Below are 23,854 nucleotides of genomic sequence, written 5' to 3'. Positions count from 1 at the left end.
CACGGGGGGAACAGCTGCTTCATCATCCACTCTGATGGCACTTCCTTCCTCATTCCAATGTTGTAAATTAGTTAAACTTGCCTCCCCACTTTTATAAGTGGTACCTTATTTCCTACTTGATAGATGCAACTATCTTTTGGGTTGTAGGTCAGCAACGAGCAGGGGCTATGTTTTATTTTATTTTATTTGATGGGTGCTCACCCTGCCATGGGCTGGCCTCGAACTCATGACCTCATGGTCAGAGTGATTTATTGCAGCAGCTGTTTACCAGCCTGCGCCACAGCCCAGCCCCTTAGTTGAAGTCCAAAACATCTGGAAGGCCAAAGTTTGCCCATGCCTGATTTATAAGATCCCCAGTCTCTCTCTTTTGTTATTAGCTGTGTACTTCCACCTTTGATGTGGTGGCAATCCTCTTCATCCTTCTTTGAGATCCTCAGAGTCTTCTCAGTCTCGCAACTTATGCTTAACACAAATAGCAAACAAATGAGACATAACATTGGAGAGAGACTGAGGATCTGTGAAATGATGGGGACCCAAGTATAGTGCTTGGCAGAAATCCACATCTTTCTAGCTTCTCACAAATACAGTATGTATGTACCAAACTACTTGTATTCCAAAATTTGAAACAACCCAAAATACAAAATACTTCTGGTCTCAAGGGATACACAACCTGTACAGGAAAGCTGAATCCTTTGCCTCACTAGCTATCCCTGAAAATAGGTCACTATGGGGAGTAAAATAGAGTCTGCAGGCTATATTAGTGACATTAAACTCCAAGGAGGCTGAGAACCAACCCCAGGGTGATGGGCAGCCACATCACAGACGCTGTGGCTGTGGAATAATCTGATAACATTTTGAAACCGCCATTATGTGACAGAGATTGTCTCCTCCTCTGGCAATCCCTGACACATGCAGTAGAATTTCATTAATCTGCTATTTATGTAGGCGTTAACATGTGGTATAGAAACTAACAGGCGGGACAAAAAGAGTCTGTTTTCATTAATCTGAATTATCTATTGAAAGGTTTTTGCCACTCATTTCAGGCACCTTCCCATGGTTTGCATAAAATCAATCAATAGAGGGTTTATAGTCTAAAGATATGACACAAAGGGAAAAGAGGAAGAGGAGGAAAAGGGGAAACAAGTAACACAGGTGTTCATTCTTAAAGTTATATAATACTTTTATAACTGGGGGAGTTGAAGTCCGAAACACTTGGAGCCCCAAAGGTTGGGAATCTCTGTTTTAAAGTCAAGGGCAGGAAGGGATACAGAAGTGGCAGAGTCAACTGAATCTCATCCTTTCACAGAGCTAGTAGAGTGGGCCTTCCTTCATAACTTCCTCTGGGGCAGACAACGGAATAGCAACTCAAAAGTGAAAATAGAGAATAAAATAACCAAAAGTGGAAGAGGAAATAAAGGCAAAAAGACTGGAAGCATTTAATCACTATCTGCCTAAAGCAGCTGTGCAAGCAATGAATTGAGGTTGGGACAAGAAAAGACTTTTCAGGTCATGGAAAACTGGGTTTACAACTCAGAGAAACTGCTGTACTAAAAGGCCTAGTGAACCTTTCATAGGTTTTAATCTTTCAAAGTGCTGTCCAAGGTAGTGGGTCTGATTCCCCCAAACAGTTTGGCATCTTGAATAGCTTCTTCAAAATTGGATGAGGGTGGATTCATTGTGCCCTAACAAAAATCTACCAGCTGCCACTAGTTTTTAATGTTGTTCCTGAAAGGCAGTCCACCACTCACATGTATTTTTCCCCCTGAAAGACACTCAGTGCATTGGAAGCATTCTAAGAATGGAATAGCCCTCTTGAGCACCTTAGCCATTACTATTAATGTTTTTTTTATCATGTCAGAAGCTACTTGAGAACATACTGGTGTGAGAGAATTGGCCATCTACAGAGACATTGCCCAGAGGACACCTGAATGTATTACTATCCTGCTAGGAGGCTTCTCTCATGTCTCTGCAAGCTAGGGCTGACAGACGGAAGCTCGCCCTGTCTTGCGGATTCAAAAAGGCAACCTTCAGGTCAGCAACCCAACCTTTCAGGTCAGCAGTCCAGCTTAACCCATTGCAACACCATGGTCGGCAGTCCAGTTTAACCCATTGCGACACCATACCCTGTTTCCCCGAAAATAAGACATCCCCGGAAAATAAGACCTAGTAGAGGATTTATTGAATTGCTAAATATAAGGCATCCCCTGAAAATAAGACCTAGCAAAGTTTTTGTTTGGAAGCATGCCCGGTGCCTGCCAAACAGAACACCAGAGCATGCAGAATTGTTAAATGTCCATACCAGCTGTACATGGAAATAATGGTAGTAACAAGAAATTATTGATAGGATTCACAGTTTGTCTGGTCTTGCTGGTTTGTGATGACAACTACTGTATAGTATATAATAAATGTTCATATTTGTTTTGTTCAACAATAAATGTGAATTCTTCTTCATTGAAAAATAAAACATCCCCTGAAAATAAGACCTAGCACATCTTTGGGAGCAAAAATTAATATAAGACACTGTCATATTTTCGGGGAAACACGGTAGCTCTTAACATTAATGTTGTTAATCATTTATTGATTGATTGAAATATTTATATCCAAGCCATGGAAATCTCAGAGCAAGTTAAAAAGGGTTTAAAGCAATTCAGCAAACGGCAACAAAATGGTGTTCTGTTCTCCTTCCTCCCATCTCAGGGGGAGAAAAGGTTATGTTTTTGCTTTGCGGAAAGTGCATTCAGAAGTTGAAAGGATGGGAAAGAGAGTGGGGGGATTGTTTCCATTCAATACAAGTTTAACATGACATGAAGATTGGTTTAGGATGAATGTAGGATGATGTCATGCGGAAGTGAGTGTTTTGATTCATGTCTGGGGAACTTCCAATGCATCTTACAGGCTTATGTGATAATCTCCTATCTGTTAACGTAAAAACAACCAATGTTGTGCCACTTTCTCTTAAGTTGAATTGCTTGGGAAACTCAGGAGCAGAGCAAGGTCAATAAAGGTAACTGGGATTTAGAACTAGAGTGCTTCTGAATATGGGCTTAGCTGATTCAGCTTATAGTTTCTGATAGACTTATCCCTTATGACTTTTCCCAGCTTTTTCTTTGTTTATCTACAATTCTGTATTATTCATTCACTTATAATTGTGTCTTGTTTTCACTTGTGTGTCACATAACGCAAATAGAAAAAAAGGCAAAAATTAAAAACAGGGTGTTATGTGTCACAATTTCAGCCAACACTGCTTGAATATTCGTAAAATTCAAGGAAGTCCACAAGTTATAGAAGCTGGAAAAAGACGACACCAGAGGAGGAATGTAAAATAAGATACCCCTCCCCAATATTATTTATGACTCCAAAATGACCAAGCAAACATGTCATGTAAGTACACATATTATGTAAAGCAAGAAGCCTACTTCATAGTTTTGCAGTTTTGTTGGTGTCTAACCTCATTAGACTATTGTACTGCATATGAGGTGTAGCCTGTTTATTTTGAACTACCAATCTTTCCAGCTTCCCAAGAGTATGAAAGAAGAACCACAGAAGCCAAAATTCAGGTTTTCTAAACTTAATAAAGCTCACATAGCCTGAAAACATTCAACGCAGAAGTGAATGTGATGACAAACAAATCACTCTGACAAGTCTGTCTCAGGCATATCTGCACAGCTGTCATCCTGCTCCAGAGAGAATATCTGAAACCCACAATATTGTTTATAATATTGTGCAGATTTGTCTCAGCTCACCTGGTGGAGCCAGGTGTTCTGTGTATATATGAAGCGGGAGGTTCCAGTCACGTCACTACTACCATCTACTGTATTTCAACTTACACCAGCTCCCCACCAGAATGGCTAAAGGGCAGAAATGCTAGAAAATGTAATCCAAGACATCTAGTAGGCACCAGGTTTTGGAAGGCAGCTTGAGATTCAAGAAGACTCCCCACTTCATCACACGGGCAAACTTACCAGTCGTAGGACTCTTTCAGCACAGTTTGGGGATGGAAACCTCCAGAAATAGCTGCATTTCATTTGATGGGATCTGGCAAGTTCTGTCTCCAAACTGTGCTGAAAGTATCCTACATCAGAGATACGAGGACAGCATGAAGCCAGGCAATGATGCTTTCCCCCATGTGCAGGGTGTGGGGCGCAGGATTCTCCCACTGCCCCAAAGATTCTCTGTAATGCCTAGTGAATCCCCTTGCTGTTGCCTGCATTAGGGCACCTAATGTGATGAAGTCCTTAGTCTGCATCTAGGTAAATGTAAAGTCTAGTCATGTCCGACTCTGGTGGGGGGGGGGGGGGGGGTTGGTGCTTATCTCCATTTCTAAGCCAAAGAGCCAGCATTATCCATAGACACCTCCAAAGTCATGTGGCCAGCATGACTGCATGTAGCGCCGTTACTTTCCCACAGAAGTGGTACCTATTGATCTACTCACATTTGCATGTTTTCAAACTGCTAGTTTGGCAGAAGTTGGAGCTAATAGTGGGAGCTCACTCCACTTCCCGGATTCGAACCACAAAACTTTCAGTCAGCAAGCTCAGCAGTTTAACCCGCTGCACTATTGGGGACTCCATGGTGGACTGCATCTACACCAGTTGAAATACTCCAGAGTAGTCTCAGATACAACACAGGGAATCCATGCCAATCAGTGTAGATGTACCCCAGAGCACATTTGCAGTCAACACGGTTGGCTGATCCACCAGTACATCAGTAACATAACCCTGTTCTTTAGGGGGCCACCACCATCACTATTTCATCAGCCAGAAACAACTCGAAATAGCTCCCAGGCAGAGCCTGCTCACAACAGAATGCTTGGCCATGTGATCACCAGAAGTGATATTGCCAGCAAGGCTCTTCTGGGGAGCTGCTTGGACTGCTTCTGGCCAGTGAAATAGCAGTGAATCATTGTATTTATTATTTATTTATTTACTACATTTATATCCCGCTCTTCTCACCCCGAAGGGGACTCAGAGCGGCTTACAAATCAAATGAATATACAATATATTAATAGCAGAGCACAATATAAGCATTAAATTACTATACTGTAATATATCATTATATGGTAATATTGTTAGTAATATTACATTTAATATGTAATATATAATTAATATTATTATATTGTATTATTAGTAGTATAATATTGTATTATATTTTGTGGTGTGGACACTTGATTGCCCTGAATCCAGGCTGATACAGCTGTCCTACACATCCAAAACACTGGGGGTCATGCTGGAGTTTCCTGGAAGCCCTCGAGTAACTTGTTCTTGTACTGGATTAACAGCTGAAAGCTGCAGAAACCACTGTTTGTCACATGGACTGCTCACAGTGGGTTCATAGAATCATAGAATTGGAAGAGACCTCATGGGCCATCCAGTCCAACCACCTGCCAAGAAGCAGGAAAATCGCATTCAAAGGTTCAGAGTGAATATGTTCTATTTGACCCATGTAGACCCGGGGCCAGTGTCATATCCATGCCAGCTATGAAGCCATATAAGTGACCTTGGAATAGTCAACTTATTTGACTCCAAGAATTACTTTGAAAATAAATAGGATGAACTGACTGTGTAAACCTCCCTGGCCTCCTTGGAGGAAGGGATGTGCGTGAGAGTAGGTGAAGTATAATAAGCATATTTGTCTCAAGTCTAGTCCCTGCCCGAGGCTTGGGAAAGCCTGTATCTGTCATAAAAGACAGCGCTGGGTCACATGGATAGGTGGTTGACTAAAAACAAAAACAAAATGCTCCAGATGTTTCTATTATTACTACAACCATACAGTCTGAGGTGTCAGAGCCCTGGGAGGTTGGTGTAAGAAAAAGACATTCATTTGCCACATTGTTGTCATCTCTACAGCATCACCACCAGTTTCGTGACACTCAGAACCTGTTTCCCAAATGGAAATTGTTTTTCCTACATAAATTTTTCAGTTCCTCCCTTTGCCAAGAAAAAAACAAACCTTGATGATTCCATTTCTTTCTTTACTTCCATTTATATTATACCTTTCTCCCAAATAGGACTCATACATTAATCAAAACAACTGAAATGTTAAAACATAATTTATTTAATAAAACACTATATGAAACATCAATACTTTAAAACAATATCAAATCATTTAAAACCATAACCATTAAAATCAATGCAGTATATGTACCATATAAAGCCCACTTAGGTTGCATCTGCACTGTAAAAGGGTTCTTTCTCCCACCCTGGATATTCCACAGATATATATACACTCCACTCGCCTCACTGCCAACAGAATCTCAAAATATGCCAGCTACTGATGCAGGCGAAACGTCAGGAGAGAATGATGCTGGAACATGGCCATGCGGCCTGAAAAATTCAGAAACCCAATAATTATGGCCATGAAAGCCTTCGACAACACAGTAACAAGACAATTCATAATTTCAAAGGGAAAGCCACCATCCAGTCTTAACTATTTACTGCTGTACTTTCAGCACTTTATCCTATTCCTGAATCTCATTGCCTTGCGTTTTTTGCACATGCCTGCCTTCCCTGTAATTTCTTAATAGCCCCACCATTTAGGTTTTTATTCATGATGCTCGCTATGCATTTTCTGAATGTTATTTTACAGTTATTGTTTTAATTATATATGATGTTGTTGTATTTTTATCTGTTGATCGGGCTTGGTCTCCATGTAAACCGCTTTGAGTCCCCTCGGGGAAACAGAAGTGGGTTATAAATAAATTATTTGAAACACAACAAGATGAGTCCACAGCAAACACTCTGCTGGCTGTTGTGTTGGATCACACATCGGACACTTTCCGACTGTGTGATGCAGGGGTCCCCAAACTTTTTAAACAGGGGGCCAGTTCACAATCCTTCGGACCATTGGAGGGCCGGACTATAGTTGGCCACCGAGCTATAATAATAATAATAATTATTATTATTAATAATAACAACAGCAATAATAATAAAAAAGAGGGTTGGAAGAGACCCCTTCGGCCATTGAGTCCAATCCCCTTCTGCCTTTGTGCATGGAAAGCACAAGCAAAGCATCCCTGACAGATGCCCACCCAGCCTCAATGTTAATAATAATAATAATAATAATAATAATAATAATAATAATAACAACAACAACAACAACAACAGCAATAATAATAAAAAAGAGGGTTGGAAGAGACCCTTTGGGCTATTGAGTCCAATCCCCTTCTGCCTTTGTGCACCGAAAGCACAAGCAAAGCACCCCTGACAGATGGCCTCCCAGTCTCAATGTCAATAATAATAATAATAATAATAATAATAATAATAATAATAATAATAATAAAGAAGGTTGGAAGAGACCCCTTGGGCCATTTTGTCCAACCCCCTTCTGCCTCTGTGGACCAAAAGCACAAGCAAAGCACCCCTGACAGATGGCCACACAGCCTTAATGTTAATAATAATAATAATAATAATAATAATAATAATAATAATAATAATAATAATAATATAATGGTTGTAAGAGAAGAAGAGAACCCTTGGGTCATTTAGCCTAACCCCCTTCAGCCCTTGTGCCGTGGGGGCCGGATAAATGGCTTCGGTGGGCCGCATCCGGCCCCCGGGCCTTAGTTTGGGGGCCCCTGGTGTGATGTATCGGCGAATAATGCGGGCAGATCCCAGTAAGGTGACCTTTTGCAGCTGGCAGATGGTAATTCTGTCAGCGCCGATTGTGTTTAAGTGCAGGCCAAGGTCTTTAGGCACTGCACCCAGTGTGCCGATCACCACTGGGACCACCTTGACTGGTTTGTGCCAGAGTCTTTGTAGTTCGATCTTTAAATCCTTATATCGTGTCAGCTTTTCCAGTTGTTTCTCCTCAATCCTGCCATCACCTGGGATTGCAACATCGACAATCCATACTTTATCTTTAACACGATTGTGAGGTCAGGAGTATTGTGCTCCAAAATTCGGAAGTCCCAGAGTAGCTTGACATGCTCATTCTCTGTAACTTTTTCTGGCTTGTGATCCCACCAGTTCTTTGTCGCAGGCAGATGGTATTTGTGGCACAAGTTCCAATGAATCATTTGAGCAACAGTGTTATACCTCTGCTTGTAGTTATTATTTTATTATGACACAGCAAACAAGATTGATATGCTGGATTTCATATCACAAAATCACAAGTCGAACACTTCCCAAGTGTCTAGGACTGTGTGATGTATTTTTGGATGATGCGCGCAGATCCCAGCAGGGTGGCCTTTTGCAGCTGGCAGATCGTAATTTTGTCAATGTCTATTGTTTCCAAATGCTGGCTGAGATCTTTTGGCACAGCACCCAATGTGCCCATCACCACCGGGACCACCTGCACTGGTTTCTGCCAGAGTCTTTGAAGTTCAATCTTGAGGTCCTGATAGCGGCTGAGTTTTTCCTGTTGTTTTTCGTCAATGCGACTGTCACCTGGGATAGCCCGGCTAGCTCAGCCGGTAGAGCATGAGACTCTTAATCTCAGGGTCATGGGTAGTTGTTATTATTATTATTATTATTATTATTATTATTATTATTATTATTATTATTATTATTATTATTATTAAAGTGCCAGTAGAAAAACCAGGTGCAATAATACCTTAGAACAAGAGTGGGTAAGATCTAGCCCTCAAAATCCTCCAAGTGTCTAGCAAAATAGCAAGCAAAAATAATTATTTCACTCCAAAATGAAAGCTAAGTGCTGTGAAAGGCATTTACACCACATATGATGCCAGTTAGGGAGCCAGCAAGATATAGTGACTTGGAGACCAGGGTTCGAATCCCACTGGGGCCTTGGGCTAATCACATTCAGTTCAGAGTAAGGGAATGACAAAGCTCCTCTGCAAAAATCATGCCAAATAAACTCTGTGAGAGGGTCACCTTAGGATCGCCATAATTCAGAATACTGATCAAAATACTGTCCCTTCAATCATTTCATGAGAATTTAGCATTAAAAAAGTGTTTTCGTTTTTGCAGATGTATGTGTGGATTCGACCCTCCAAAATATCCTGAATGAGAAATGCAGCCCCTTCAGTTTTCCACAGTTGCCCACTCCCACTTTAGAGATTCAGAGGAAAGATTCTGCTGGAGAAAAGCACTTAGTCAACTGCCAGATTGAAAACAGACAAATTTGCAAAGAATTTGTTCACTGTATTATCTTTGGCAAAAGGCAGGCTACGGAGAGGAATCTCTTCTACTGGGTGGGGGCTCAGGTGACGGAATTGCCTTCCCCAAAGTTGAAACTGAACGCCGACATGTTCCAGCCCAAACCTGTCTATCTGTTTTGGCAGCTAGGAGCTTTTTTTGTGTCAACCTTGGATTGAGCCAAAGAGCTCCTCAAACACATCTTTTCTGCCCGGAGCTAGATCCCTCATAAAGCAAATCACTCCTCCACTTGACGAGAGACAAACACTTCGCTAAGGAGAGGCACACACTTAATTTTTAGTTAGACCCACACCTTGACCTCAGGTAATAGATAACTCTCCATGAATTTTGGGTAAGAGGCCAAAAATGAACTATTTTTGCAGAGTTTTATCTGGAACCCACACATGGGAAGAAAGTTGCAAAAGAGGAATTTTCTGGTGTGTGAGTGTGAAAAGAACAATTACAGTAGAGTCTCACTTATCCAAGCTAAACGGGCCGGCAGAAGCTTGGATAAGCGAATATCTTGGATAATAAGGAGAGATTAAGGAAAAGCCTGTTAAACATCAAATTAGGTTATGATTTTACAAATTAAGCACCATAACATCATGTTATACAATAAATTTGACAGAAAAGTAGTTCAATACGTGGAAATGTTATGTTGTAATTACTGTATTTACGAATTTAGCACCAAAATATCGTGAGATATTGAAAACATTGACTACAAAAAATGGCTTGGATAATCCAGAAGCTTGGATAAGCGAGGCTTGGATAAGTGAGACTCTACTGTATGTGCAAAAAGGAACTATAAAGAGTCTCTCTTTCTTTTGCTTCTCTCTGGAGATTTTTTTTTTATGTCAGGAGTGACTTGAGAACCTGCAAGTCACTTTTGGTGTGAGAGAATTGGCCGTCTGCAAGGACATTGCCCAGAAGATGCCCGGATATTCTGATATTTTACTATCCTTGTGGGATGCTTCTCTTATGTCCTAGCATGAAGCTGGAGCTGATAGAGGGAGCTCATCCACACGCTCCCTGGGTTTGATTTTAACAGGCAACCTTCAGGTCAACAACCCAACCTTCAAGTCTTCAGTCCTGCCGGCACAAGGGTTTAACTCACTGCACCATCAGGGGCTCCTTTTCTGGGGATGAATTGCATTTTGTTTGCATTAGGGCAGTAAGGAAGAAAATCGCAAGGCAGAAGCCACAGTTGAGGCCAGAAGCCATTAATATCGTGCATATTCTTTCAGTTTAGAAATGAAGTAAAGGATGCTCTGCATTTATCCAGAGGCATTTTAATTTGTTCCTTTTGGCATTTGAGGGTTGACTCTCCCTTATCTGAAATGCTAGGGAACAGAAGTGTCCCGTATTTCATTTTTCCCCAGATTTGAAGCAGAATAGTGCAATAGGTACATCTAAAGGAGATGGAGGTGCGGAGACTCAGGAACTAGGCTTGGAAATAATTTATTTTGTTTTTAATTATCCCTTGTTTTTTAAAAATTTAACAACACATTTAAATTCATTGGACACCAAGTGACAGTTAAAAACAAGATCCTTAATGATTAACTTACTAGTAAAACAAATTAAGTTTATTTGCCTCTTAATGTGTCAAGCTAGATGAATTAATTGCCCTTATCAAGATAATATTTGCATCCCCATGCATGTATTCATTTCCTGAGTACATATGTACACTTGAGCCCTGTGCAGGCATTCATCTGCTCATTCATACATTTCGATTGGGATAAGCCACACGACCTTGGAAGTGTCTACAGACAAAACCAGCTCTTCGGCTTAGAAATGGAGATGAACACCAACCCCCAGAGTCGGACATGACTAGACTTAATGTCAAGGGAAAAACTTTATCCTTATGATATAAAACAATTTCGCGAATGCGGTATGTGGTTTTAATTTTAAAAAATTGCTGGTTGCTTGACAGTTCTGGTTGCTTGAGTTTTGGTTAACTGAAAGTCTACACGGCATGAGTAGCTTTCCTAAAGAACACAATCCAATGCAAACCCTAATGAACAATCTAGGATTTACAGTAGAGTCTCACTTATCCAACATTCGCTTATCCAACGTTCTGGATTATCCAACGCATTTTTGTAGTCAATGTTTTCAATACATTGTGATATTTTGGTGCTAAATTCATAAATACAGTAATTACTACATAGTATTACTGCGTATTGAACTACTTTTTCTGTCAAATTTGTTGTATAACATGATGTTTTGGTGCTTAATTTGTAAAATCATAACCTAATTTGATGTTTAATAGGCTTCTCCTTAATCTCTCCTCATTATCCAACATATTCGCTTATCCAACATTCTGCCGGCCCATTTATGTTGAATAAGTGAGACTCTACTGTATTACTATGTAGGGCAGCAGCAACACTTTTAGGAATAATTGTTTAAATTACAATCAAAATCACACAAGACCCCAACATTCCTTACTTCTACTGTTTGTTAAACAAGAAACTGGAATACTTGAGTGCAAATCCCCAAATTGTTGAATTTGAAAAATTGTATGGATATGCAGATCAGCAATCAGTATACTAACATATATAGACTATGGACATCATCAGGCAAGCAGGAGGAAAGCAGAGGGAACTGTTCTCCTTCGTTTCCTACCACCGTTCCCTGTCATTCCACGTCATTTTCTGACCTTTCCCCTGCTTTCCCTGCTTTCTCCCCATTTTGTGCAATTACTCGGGTAGCACCTGACTCCTGAAATTGGAAACTTCTCTCCGTGTTCAGATGCTGGCGACACAGATTGCCACAAGCAGCCACAGGGAGTGGTTGTCCGTCATGGGATGGCCTCTGTGAGACTTGTTTTGCTAGCACCTGAAAACACAGATAAGACTAGAGAAGATTTGTCTCTTAGCTATAGTGTCCTAAACTTGCATTCTGCCCCCCAGGTGTGCTAGCAAATGTTATGCTATCATAATTGTTGAAATCATACGTGGCAGGTATTCCTATGTGTGGAAAGGCGCAGCTGTGTCCTTTTTCCTTTCACTTAATGCATCAAAATGAATAAGACTGGCCCTGCTAAAAATGCTCGTACTAGCCAAAAATGGTTTCCTCTTGCTTACCATTATTATTGGACCTACTTGCCTGACTAAAGTGTATTGTTCAAAAATTGTAAGTTAGTCACTGGCACCTCGGTGGCGCAACAGATTAAATCCTTGTTGTTAGATCCCCGCCAGCCAGGGCACCAAGGCCCGCAGTGTTTCAGGACTTGCACTTTGACACAGATAATGCTGAGGATTATACTGACATTTCACCCTCCACGGAGGGGCCTTTACAGCTACAGGTGCCTGAAGATATTGGCTCTGGAGACTTACTAATTGGGGAAGCTTCTTCAATTCCTCCCTCGCAGATAGAGCCAGATGTTGCTGAGATGCCTGGGAACGGGGTTTTTAATCGTAGAGATTTTGTAACCAGGGACAGAAGTGCAAAACAAGGGGTTCGCCAGAGCCAGAGACTGGCAAATAGATGGGATAATGGTTAGTGTTCTCATGGGAAAGTTTTGGGAGTTTTTACTTCCTAAATTCTGAACAGTCCAGAATCTGTTAAAAGTGTTTTGCTCAGTAGATTTTCTCACGGTATCAACGTTGCTTTCTTGGAGAGAGGTTTCTCCATCTCCAGCTCTTGTTTCCAAGCCAAGTATTCCAGTTCCAGTCAGGCTGTGCCGTGCCGCGACTCTCGAGTAGACCTTGACTTTACTTCAGTTGTTATTCCTTGTTCATGTTTCAAGTTTGCCTCAGCTTTGACAACCTTGCTGCCTTGATTGCTACGAAGTATTTTCAGTGGATTGAACTCTGTTTCCTGCCAGCCTTGTTTCCCTGTTTCAACTCATGGACTTTGATTTCTTTGGAGAGCTATCGAGTTCTCATTGTGGATTATAATATCGGACCTTTCCCTTTACCCATTTGGAACCATCATTGACTTTCTAAAAAGAACTATTCCTTACTCAGACTCTATACCTAATTTCCTTTGGATATATACAGTAGAGTCTCACTTATCCAACACTCACTTATCCAACGTTCTGGATTATCCAACGCATTTCTGTAGTCAATGTTTTCAATACATCGTAATATTTTGGTGCTAAATTCATAAATACTGTAATTACTACATAGCATTACTGCACATTAAACTACTTTTTCTGTCAAATTTCTTGTATAACATGATGTTTTGGTGATTAATTTTTAAAATCATAACCTAATTTGATGTTTAATAGGCTTTTCCTTAATCTCTCCTTATTATCCAACATATTCGCTTATCCAACATTCTGCTGGCCCGTTTATGTTGGATAAGACTCTACTGTAATTGCTTTAATAAAGATATAATGTGTTATATTGGCTCTTGTCTGGTTTTCGAGTGCTCATGCTCCCTTGGGGTGCAACACTTGTGCTGGCAGGACTGATGACTTGAATGTTGAGTTGCTGACCTGAAGGTTGCCAGTTTGAATCCAGGGAGGGTATGGATGAGCTCCCCCTGTCAGCTCCAGCTCCCTATGTGGGGACATGAGAGAAGTCCCACAGGATGGTAAAACATCAAACATCCAGGTGTCCCCTGGGCAACGTCCTTGCAGACAGTCAATTCTCTCACACCAGAAGCGACTTGCAGTTTCTTAAGTCGCTCCTGACACACACACACACAAAATCCAAAGAAACTGGCACCTCTCACTTACCCTGGGTAAAAGTTTAAACCCAGCAACGACCAGCACTACTTTGAAAAACACTTCCCTTCCTACATTTATCCAGTTGTGTCCCTCCTGACCACACCTGGCTGCAGGTCATCCAAACACTGCATCCCAGGATTCAAAAACTGATATGCATTTACCAAGCCTTTTACCATTAGTTGGCTGTAAAAGCTGCTCAACAATGCCCCCTAAAGATATTCAAGCTCACTGTTCTTTGCAAAAAGACATCAAGGAAGCAGGCAGAGCTAAATCTCGGAAACCTAGAACCGTCTTTCTGTTACACAACATATGAGTATTCAGACACAGAGAGAGACTGTAAGAGACATGAAACTGCTTCCGCAATCTGCATATATTTGATTCTGTTTCTTTAAAGGTCTCGGCAACATCGTGCAGAGATGTTCTACGGTAATCCCACTGCAATTGTTCTTAATGTAATGCAAATCAAATATGTGAATAAGGTGACTAAGAGAAATAATGGAGTTAGTGACTGAACTTGCATGTAAAACAGGCATGGTTAGTTGGCAATATAATTAATTACATGAGTCACAGCAGCAGAATGGCTATTAGTATACTTTTCCCTCTGTACAAATGGCTACATTTCCTCGCCTTAAACAATCCCTTGTGCATTTGACCCCACAAGAGGGATAAGACCCCCAGATGCAATGCCTCTTGCCAGTACTGGTCTATGGTCTATGTTACCTATGACATTATTGGCCCCAATTGGAAGCTACTGTTGATTTTACTGATGGTTATTTTAATGTAAATTTTATTTTTTGTGTAATAATGTGTTTTTATATTGTTATATATTATATGTCTGTATCTTTGCTGTAAACTGCCCTGAGTCCCTTCTGGGAGACAGGGCAGTATGTAAATAAAGTTATTATTATTATTATTATTATTATTATTATTATTATTATTATTATTATTATTATTATTATAGTACTGATCTCTCACCCACAAAATCTCCTTAACCCAGCGCCAAACTACACAGTCAGCAACCTGACATGACATCACTGTTGCTGTTGACCACCGACTGGGAGAAATGGAAGGCTCACACAAACTTTTGAAAGAACTGTGTTGTCGAAGGCTTTCATGGCCGGATTCACAGGGTTGTTGTGTGTTTTCCGGGCTGTATGGCCATGTTCCAGAAGCTTTCTCTCCTGACGTTTCGCCCACATCTATGGCAGGCATCCTCAGAGGTTGTGAGGTATGATACATCTTTAGAATCAGAAGGTCAAATAGAATCAGAAGGTCAAATATACCCAGAAGCAAGTCTAACACATGAGGTACCAAAACGTGTGTTGGTCAGCATTATCTTTTATTTCTCCTCTATCTAATCTTACTTTGTAGGTTAATTTTTTAGATAAGGTTATGGCTCGTATTCCATTTATCCAATTCTATATTCATTAATTCTATTTTTTCCATATTTTGATTATCTCCATCCTTGCAGCACATACCAGAAATACTACAAGGTCTTAGTTTGGTACATTCTCATTTCTTCAAATAAGGAAATAAGCAGTAATGCCCCCCCTAAAGTACACCTTTTTCCCATTATTAAGCTTATTCAGGTTAAGATCTCTTCCTAAACCTTTGGTATTTTGGGGCATGGCAGCCACATATCTCCTAATGCTCCACATGCTCTCCAGCATAATTTTGATTAGTAATTCCGTGTGATTTGGTAAAGGTAAAGATTTTCCCCTGACATCAAGTCTAGCCGTGTGCGACTCTGGGGGTTGGTGCTCATCTCCATTTCTCAGCCAAAGTGCCAGCATTGTCCGTAGACACCTCCAAGGTCATGTGGCTGGCATGACTGCATGGAGCGCATTTACCTTCCCGCCTGAGCAGTACCTATTGATCTACTCACATTTGGATGTATTCGAACTGCTAAGTTGGCAGAAGCTGGGACTAACAGCAGGAGTTCACCCCACTCCCCGGATTCGAACTGCCGACCTTTCAGTCAATAAGTTCAGCAGCTCAGTGGTTTAACCCACTGCATCACCGGGGGCACTTGAGTGGATAGTAATTCTGTGTGATTTGGGTGGCTTTCAATTCATTTTCTCTTATTTGAACTGATTTTCATTGACGTAAAGTACTTCCTTTGGTTTGATCTGGATCTCTCTCGGTTCAGGTTTAGGTATCAAGGGGAAGAAAAGCATACCTATAATCACTACCAGGGTTCCATGCTTGGTCATATAAACTTTCCCCAGTACTTTTAACCCATTAAAAATTGGTAGTATCCCTTCCTTTTTGGGAAGGGACTCTAACTATGTAATACATTTGTTTTGCACCCTTGAAGTATTTTTGACATGTGACACATACAATATTTTAAGTATGTTTAGCATAGTTTTGTATAAGAGCATTATGATGTTGGTAATTTATCCTCCCTCCCTTCCCTCAGCAATTTCTAATACATTTGTCTTTCTTGCAGTACATTGGGTCAAACTGTCCATCATGACCTCAAAATCCTTTTCCTGGTCAGCTACTTCCAGCTCAGATCATATCAGTGCAATATGTGAAGTTAATGTGTATTGCATTATACTTTCTCCTACTTATTTGCATTGGCTGTCTTGCTGCCTGTTCATGTCGTTTGCAGAGATTTTTTAATAATTCAGTGCAACCCATTTTAAATTTACCATCTTAAACAACTTGGCCACTTCAGTAGTCAAGTTTAAATTCTGATAATTTATAAGCATGCTAATAAACATTAGTTATTAGTGCACATCCTTGTTCCTGTTGTTTCACTCCTGTTCTTAATGAGTCCTTTGGAAGTCGGATGTTTGTAATTCAAGGACTACCTGTACTCTTATCCCAGAAGTACAGTAGAGTCTCACTTATCCAACACTCGCTTATCCAACATTCTGGATTATCCAACAAATTTTTGTAGTTAATGTTTTCAACATATCGTGATATTTTGGTGCTAAATTCGTAAATACAGTAATTACTACATAGCATTACTGTGTATTGAACTACTTTTTCTGTCAAATTTGTTGTATAACATGATGTTTTGGTGCTTAATTTGTAAAATCATAACCTAATTTGATGTTTAATAGGCTTTTCCTTAATGCCTCCTTATTATCCAACATATTCGCTTATCCAACGTTTTGCCGGCCCGTTTATGTTGGATAAGTGAGACTCTACTGTACTAGGTTTACTGCGAAACCCAGTCAGGGGATTTTTTTTAAGTCCTTGTACATAGTGTCTGTCTATCCCATATTTTGGAAGATTAGTCTGGATGGGTACTCTTACATGCGTCAACCCTAGTTTAGTCTCAACAAAAGTAGATCTGCTGTGTCAAGGGAACTTATATACGTATTGATTTATTAAGTTCTCATTGATTCAATGGATCTGCTCTTGTTGGGATCACCACTTTATTTAAACTCAATTCTCTGAACTTCACGTGCCATAATCCCTGACAATTTGCCATCTAAAAGTAGCAATGATCCAAAACATCAGCAGGTGGTAGGAATAAGTATTATATTGTCTACCTTGCTTAGTAGGATTTGCCTTTTCTCTGCAGAAGCCATACTGAATCTTCTCCTTCAGCAAAACATTCTTCTATGTGCTTGATAGTTTCATGCCTAAGATTTTTTTTTTTCGTGTCAGGAGTGACTTGAGAAACTGCAAGTCGCTTTTGGTGTGAGAGAATTGGCCGTCTGTAAGGATGTTGCCCAGGGGACGCCCAGATGTTTTGATGTTTTTATCATCCTAGTGGGAGGCTTCTCTTATGTCCCCGCATGGAGCTGGAGCTGATAGAGGGAGCTCATCCGCGCTCTTCCCAGGTGGGATTCGAACCTGGCAACTTTCAGATCAGCAACCCAACCTTCAAGTCACAAGGCTTTAATCCACTACGCCACCAGGAGCTCCATGCCTAAGATTATAATACATGATTTACCTTGAACAAGATGTTAAGGTAACTAACTTGTAAACTAGGAGAGTATTTATTAAAGACAATTTAACTGTTTATAGGTCTGTAGAAGATTCTACAAACCAAACCTGTTAGTAGATTGCTAGCTTTCATCATCATAATCAGTTTCACGTGCAAATGCTATGCAGTTAAAGAATCTCATGCTTGGTTACATTGACAGGGATTACAAATGGTTGCACAGCACATTGTCATCTTATATGTGTATAGGTTCAGTCTCTGGCAATCTCTACTCACAGCAGCATATGACAAGGAAAGCCTATTCAACTTGGTATGCTTTGAGTCTTGTTTAGGCAGAAAAACAGACATCTAAATAAATAAAACAACAACAACAATACTTGGCAGAGAGGACTCCAGGGATACTGCCTTAGTCTCAGAAACTTCCAAAGCTCTGAATCTCCAGTCCTATTCCTCTGACTTCTTCTCTTTGCACAATTCCCTCATCCTAATTTATCAATTAGACAATGTGGGCTACTACACAGCAAATGAGAAAAAGACAATGTGAGACGACCAGTAGAAGAATTACAGTAGAGTCTCACTTATCCAACATAAACGGGCTGGCAGAATGTTGGATAAGCGAATATGTTGGATATTAAGGAGAGATTAAGGAGAAGCCTATTAAACATCAAATTAGATTATGATTTTACAAATTAAGCACCAAAACATTACGTTATACAACAAATTTGACAGAAAAAGTAGTTCAATATGCAGTAATGCTACATAGTAATTACTGTATTTACGAATTTAGCACCAAAATATCACAATGTATTGAAAACATTGACTACAAAAATGCGTTGGATAATCCAGAACGTTTGATAAGCGAATGTTGGATAAGTGAGACTCTACTGTAACTGGTGGGAGATAACTACATTCTCTCCTATTGCTCTGTAACGTTTTCAAAAGGAGGGGTGGGGTGGTGGTTTCTGAATCGCATTCTGGAGATTCTGCCATTTCAGCATCTTCTTAGTATCTATCGGAATGAAAGTCTAGAATTGGTGGGAAAGTGATAAACTCTAGGGAAAGACAGCAAGGCAGGAGGAAATCTAAAGACAAAAGGTAGACAAAAAAAAGGATCAGATGCTCCTGGGAGAAGCAAGGAATTCTTTGTGGAATTGAAAGGCGGCATGGATTGAATGCTTAGTGTGAGTGCAAGTGTATGCATGACTAAGCTTGCCCTGTCTTAAACTTTGCCTGAAATTTGAGGATTTTGCCTCCTTCTCCAGCAGGATTTTTTAAAAAATCCAGTCTGGAGCAAGCAGAAAGGCTACTTTATATTTGACTTGATGTTTCTTTTATTAACCTAATATAGTAGAATCTCGCTTATCCAACCTTCACTTATCCAACATTCTGTGTTATCTAACACAATCTGCCTTTTAGTAGTCAGTGTTTTGTAGTCAATGCTTTTACTACATTGCAATGTTTTGGTGCTAAATTTGTAAATTCAGTAATTACTATATAACGTTACAATGTATTGAACTGCTTTTTCTGTTAATTTGTTGTAAAACATGTTTTGGTGCTTAATTTGTAAAATCAAAACGTAATTTGATGTTTAATAGGCATTTCCTTAATCCCTCCTTATTATCCAACATTTTCGCTTATCCAATGTTCTCCTGGCCCATTTATGTTGGATAAGTAAGACTACCGTATTCACATTCCCTAAATCTGTGACTATCAGGACCTGAGCACCAAACTTACTTGAGGTGTTGGGGGTTTCTGGGCAACTGCCCTTAGTAGTTTGCCCCATTTAATCCTGCACATGCCCATTACCCATAGTGGCTAAATGGGGCCCCAGTAAGGAGCTCAGAAGTAAAACCAGTAGTAGCAAGATGATGGAATTTGAAGGACAAAGAAGAAGAGACAAAGGGAGAGTGCAAGAGCGTCAAGGACAAAACAACATATCCGGTACAGTACACTCTCCATATTAATTTGGGAGTTACTCCTTGATTACCTAAATAATGTCACATGAGACACTTGGTCCTTAGGGCAAGCCAAAAATAACAGAAACTGCTATTTTAATTGCATTGTTTTTCTCCCCAGCTCCACATAGTACTGCAAATGGGTTGGCCCTGTGGAAGTCCCAGCATATACTTGAGTGTGTTGAATGCTGGCATTGGGCAGGAACACAACAATAATCTTTCTCTGACCTGAAAGATGCCATTCTGCAGCTTCAACAAGTGCCACAAAATCTCATTTCCTTACCCTTTAATTTCCAGTCTCTATTCCTTAAGCGTTAAGGTCTAAAACTTCGCAATCCCAAATCCATGAAGTATTGGGTTGTGATCCTGACTTTGTGATACTCAGAACACCATCTGTGTGCTTTTATTTCTTAAAATGGAATATCTAAAAAACCAAGTGTTGGACAGAAGTGATACCTCTTCACTGAGATACAGTTGCCTAGACTTTTCAGCAGTGTTGCTTTCTTCTTAGCACCCGAGAACTCAATGATATTTCTCTTCATATGAGAACCACATCTCTTGAGGACAAATGTGGCTTGTATTTGTATAATGCTTTTACAGATTGTTCTCTGTAAACCTTTCATAACCATCCTGATGATTGCCTCAGAAAGCCCAGAGGACACACAAGTCCAAGAAGTTGACAGGAAAAGTTTAGACACGGGAACTCTTGACCTAAACTACCATGTCACCTATTGATTAAACTGTACACAATACTATCTTCATATCTGTAGGGCATACATTCCGGGACCTACAGTGGAATCAGAAAAGTAAAGATAATAGCAACCCTATTGAAACTTCTGGACTTCCATCATGTTACCACGATGGAGCTGCACTCAAAGACTAAGAAAACTCATAGAAAAGACTTATTTTGTCAGATATGAATAAGTGGAAACCATGTGAACTGGCTCCACAGATATGGAGGTCATATTGTAATGGCACTATGTATTCAGAGATCCAGTCTACCCTTGCTTCAGTTTGCCAATGAGGACATGGGGGATTTTTTTTTAATGCTGGCAGTCCCCAAGTTATGAATAAGATGACTTCTTTGGATAACATAGGGAAGAGTTAACACTCTCATGGTGTTTGTTTTGCTGTTTGTGCCCCTGTTCAGATTTCCCCTCACTTTCTGTCCCACTGATAATCGGATTTTGAAAAATTTGGCTTGTTGTGGAAACAAGGATTGGAGATAGAGCTTCAGTGGAGACACCTTTTCCCCATGATAACTCTTCCAGGAGTGAATTTCCCTTCCTAGAAGTAGATTTCTCTCACTTCTTGTTTGTAATTATGAGTGAGTGCCTGCTGTTAACTCCAGCTTCTGCCAACCTAGCAGTTCGAAAACATGCCAATGTGAGTAGATCAATAGGTACTGCACAGCGCTCCATGCAGTCATGCTGGCCACATGACCTTGGGGGTGTCTACGGACAATGCCGGCTCTTCGGCTTAGAAATGGAGATGAGCACCAACCCCCAGAGTCAGACATGACTGGACTTAACGTTAGGGAAAACCTTTACCTTTACTTTACCTGGATGTTTTTAACGTAGGGACTGCCTGTATACAATATATAAAAGGAGTCTCAGGACATAGATAAAGATGTTTATGGGAACATTTAATATCTTTGTGTTGAAACATGCTGATCAAATACTGTCAAGTTGTGTAGAAGGGATCCATCAGGAAGTTATCAGAGTTCTAGATCCATAGGCTTTTGATCCACCCTGCTTTTTTACATTAACAACCCTGTGGCTATGTCCTGGACATGCAGCAAGAAACTCTCTCATACTGGATAGCATCCAGTGCCTTTTCTTTGTGTGGGCTAATATTTATCATAAAAACATTGAGTTGCAAGAGAACTACAAAGCCATCCAATCCAACCCCATTATGCCATGCAAGAATACACAATCAATGCATTCTCAACAGAAGGCCATCCAGCCTCTGTTTAAAAACCTCTTGAGAACGAGACTCTACTATTTGTGCCTATCTGAACTACGGAGATGAAAACCACTAAAGTAGCTCATCGAGTTCTCTGATTAGACATGCCTGGACATATCCTCTATCTAAAATCCATTCATTGTGAAATCAAAGTGGCTGCTGTCATTTTACTAGAAATCCAGTAAGATCGACAGAGAGATAAAACATTGCTTCTGTAGCAACACCCATGGAGTTTGTAAAACTCACCTCTCTCAGTGTCAAATCAGAAGTCAACATGTTAAACTCAGTCTATAAAATCTTTAGCAAGTTGGTTCCTTGCTCTTATATCCCTGGGGTGAAAAGCATCCCTAAGGTGAGAAGCCCTTCACATGTTTTAGACTTCAGCTATCAGAATTCCTCATCACTGTCGGGAGTTGCAATCCAACCCAGATGGATGGCTGCATGATTCCCATTCCTTCCCATTTCAAGAAAACAGCAATGTTTTATGTCATGATTTTCACATTGGAGTTTGGGACTGGGCTGTAAACATCGGTGCAGGCCAAAATGCTCATATGCATATTTCTTATTCCTCATGTGCAGTTACGATTAATCAGGTATTCTTTCTGTATATTCAGGTTTATGACCTATGATTGACGCTGAAGATTTTGTGGCAATTGAGAAGCTTCACATGTCCACATGAACACAATGGTCAAACTTTTTAACAAATGACATTGCTATAAAGCACTGTTCTACATGTTGAGTATTGTTGAAATGGAATTGCTGCCTGTACGCAAAATATGCCTGGAATTCCTTTTCCAGTTTCCCTGGCTGGTAGTGAGAGCTAACATCAGCAGAAGCCAAATTGATAGTTCATATCAGAGAGAGGGCCTTCTCTGTCGTGGCCCCTCAGCTTTGGAACCTGCTCCCTAGGGAGATTAGGCTGGCCCCCACCCTCCTCTCCTTCCGGAAGAATCTGAAAACCTGGCTTTTCCGGAAAGCCTTTGATGAGTGACTTTTGTTGGTTTAAGATGCCTGCCTATGTAATAATAGACCCACTGATCTGCCCTCTTACTGTCACTATTGTCATTTATAGTACTTCATTGACTATGTCAATTATGTAACTATCTCCCCCCGATTTGACACATTTACCTTTTGGCCCAGACTTGTGTTTGATATACCTGTTTTAACATTTTATCTTGTAAGATTGTCCTTTACGATTGTTTTACCGATATTGTTGATTTATTATTGTAAATTTGTGTTTTTGTTTTGATTTTATATTGTGATGTTGGGCAAGGCCCCATGTGAGCCGCCCCAAGTCCCTTCGGGGAGATGGGGCGGGGTACAAGAATAAAATTATATTATTATTATTATTATTATTATTATTATTATTATTATTATTATTATAAGTGATATATATAGGCACTTATACTTGGGGATTATCATTCAACTCTTAAGATATATGTATATCTGTATCTATCTATCTATCTATCTATCTATCTATCTATCTATCTATCTATCTATCTCTCCCCCTTACATCAGCACAGTACATAGAATCATAGTGTTGGAAGAGACCTAATTGGCCATCCAGTCCAACCCCCTGCCAAGAAGCAGGAAAACCACATTCAAAGCACCCCTGATAGATGGCCATTCAGCCTCTGCTTAAAAGCCTCCAAAGAAGGAACCTCCACCACACTCTGGGGCAGAGAGTTCCACTGCTGAACAGCTTTCACATTGAGGAAGTTCTTCCTAATGTTCAGGTGGAATCTCCTTTCCTGTAGTTTGAAGCTGTTGTTCCACATCCTAGTCTCCAGGGCAGCAGAAAACAAGCTTGCTCCCTCCTCCCTATGACTTCCCCTCACATATTTGTACATGGCTATCATGTCTCTTCTTAGCCTTCTCTTCTGCAGGCTAAACATGCCCAGTTCTTTAAGCCGCTCCTCATAGGGCTTGTTCTCCAGACCTTTGATCATTTTAGTTGCCCTCCTCTGGACACATTCCAGCTTGTCAACATCTCCCTTCAACTGCAGTGCCCAGAATTGGACACAGTATTCCAGGTGTGGTCTGACCAAGGCAGAATAGAGGGGGAGCAGGACTTCCCTGGATCTAGACGCTATACCTTTATTGATGCAGGCCAAAATCCCATTGGCTTTCTTAGCAGCCGCATCACATTGCTGGCTCATGTTTAACTTGTTGCCCACAAGGACTCCAAGATCTTTTTCACATGTACTGCTGTCTAGCCAGGTGTCCCCCATTCTGTATCTTTGCATTCCATTTTTTCTGCCGA

The 23,854-nt window shown here is 40.4% G+C and overlaps 1 protein-coding gene across 1 annotated transcript in view; it reads right to left on the bottom strand.

Moving 5' to 3' along the window:
• epha1 (EPH receptor A1) overlaps nucleotides 1-23,854 on the bottom strand; it is a 153,322-nt gene that overhangs the window by 79,052 nt on the left and 50,416 nt on the right. The window lies entirely within an intron of this gene.

This window comes from Anolis carolinensis, chromosome 2 (assembly GCF_035594765.1).
Source record: "Anolis carolinensis isolate JA03-04 chromosome 2, rAnoCar3.1.pri, whole genome shotgun sequence".
NCBI lineage: Eukaryota > Metazoa > Chordata > Lepidosauria > Squamata > Dactyloidae > Anolis > Anolis carolinensis.
This window is presented reverse-complemented; position numbering and strand designations above follow the sequence as displayed.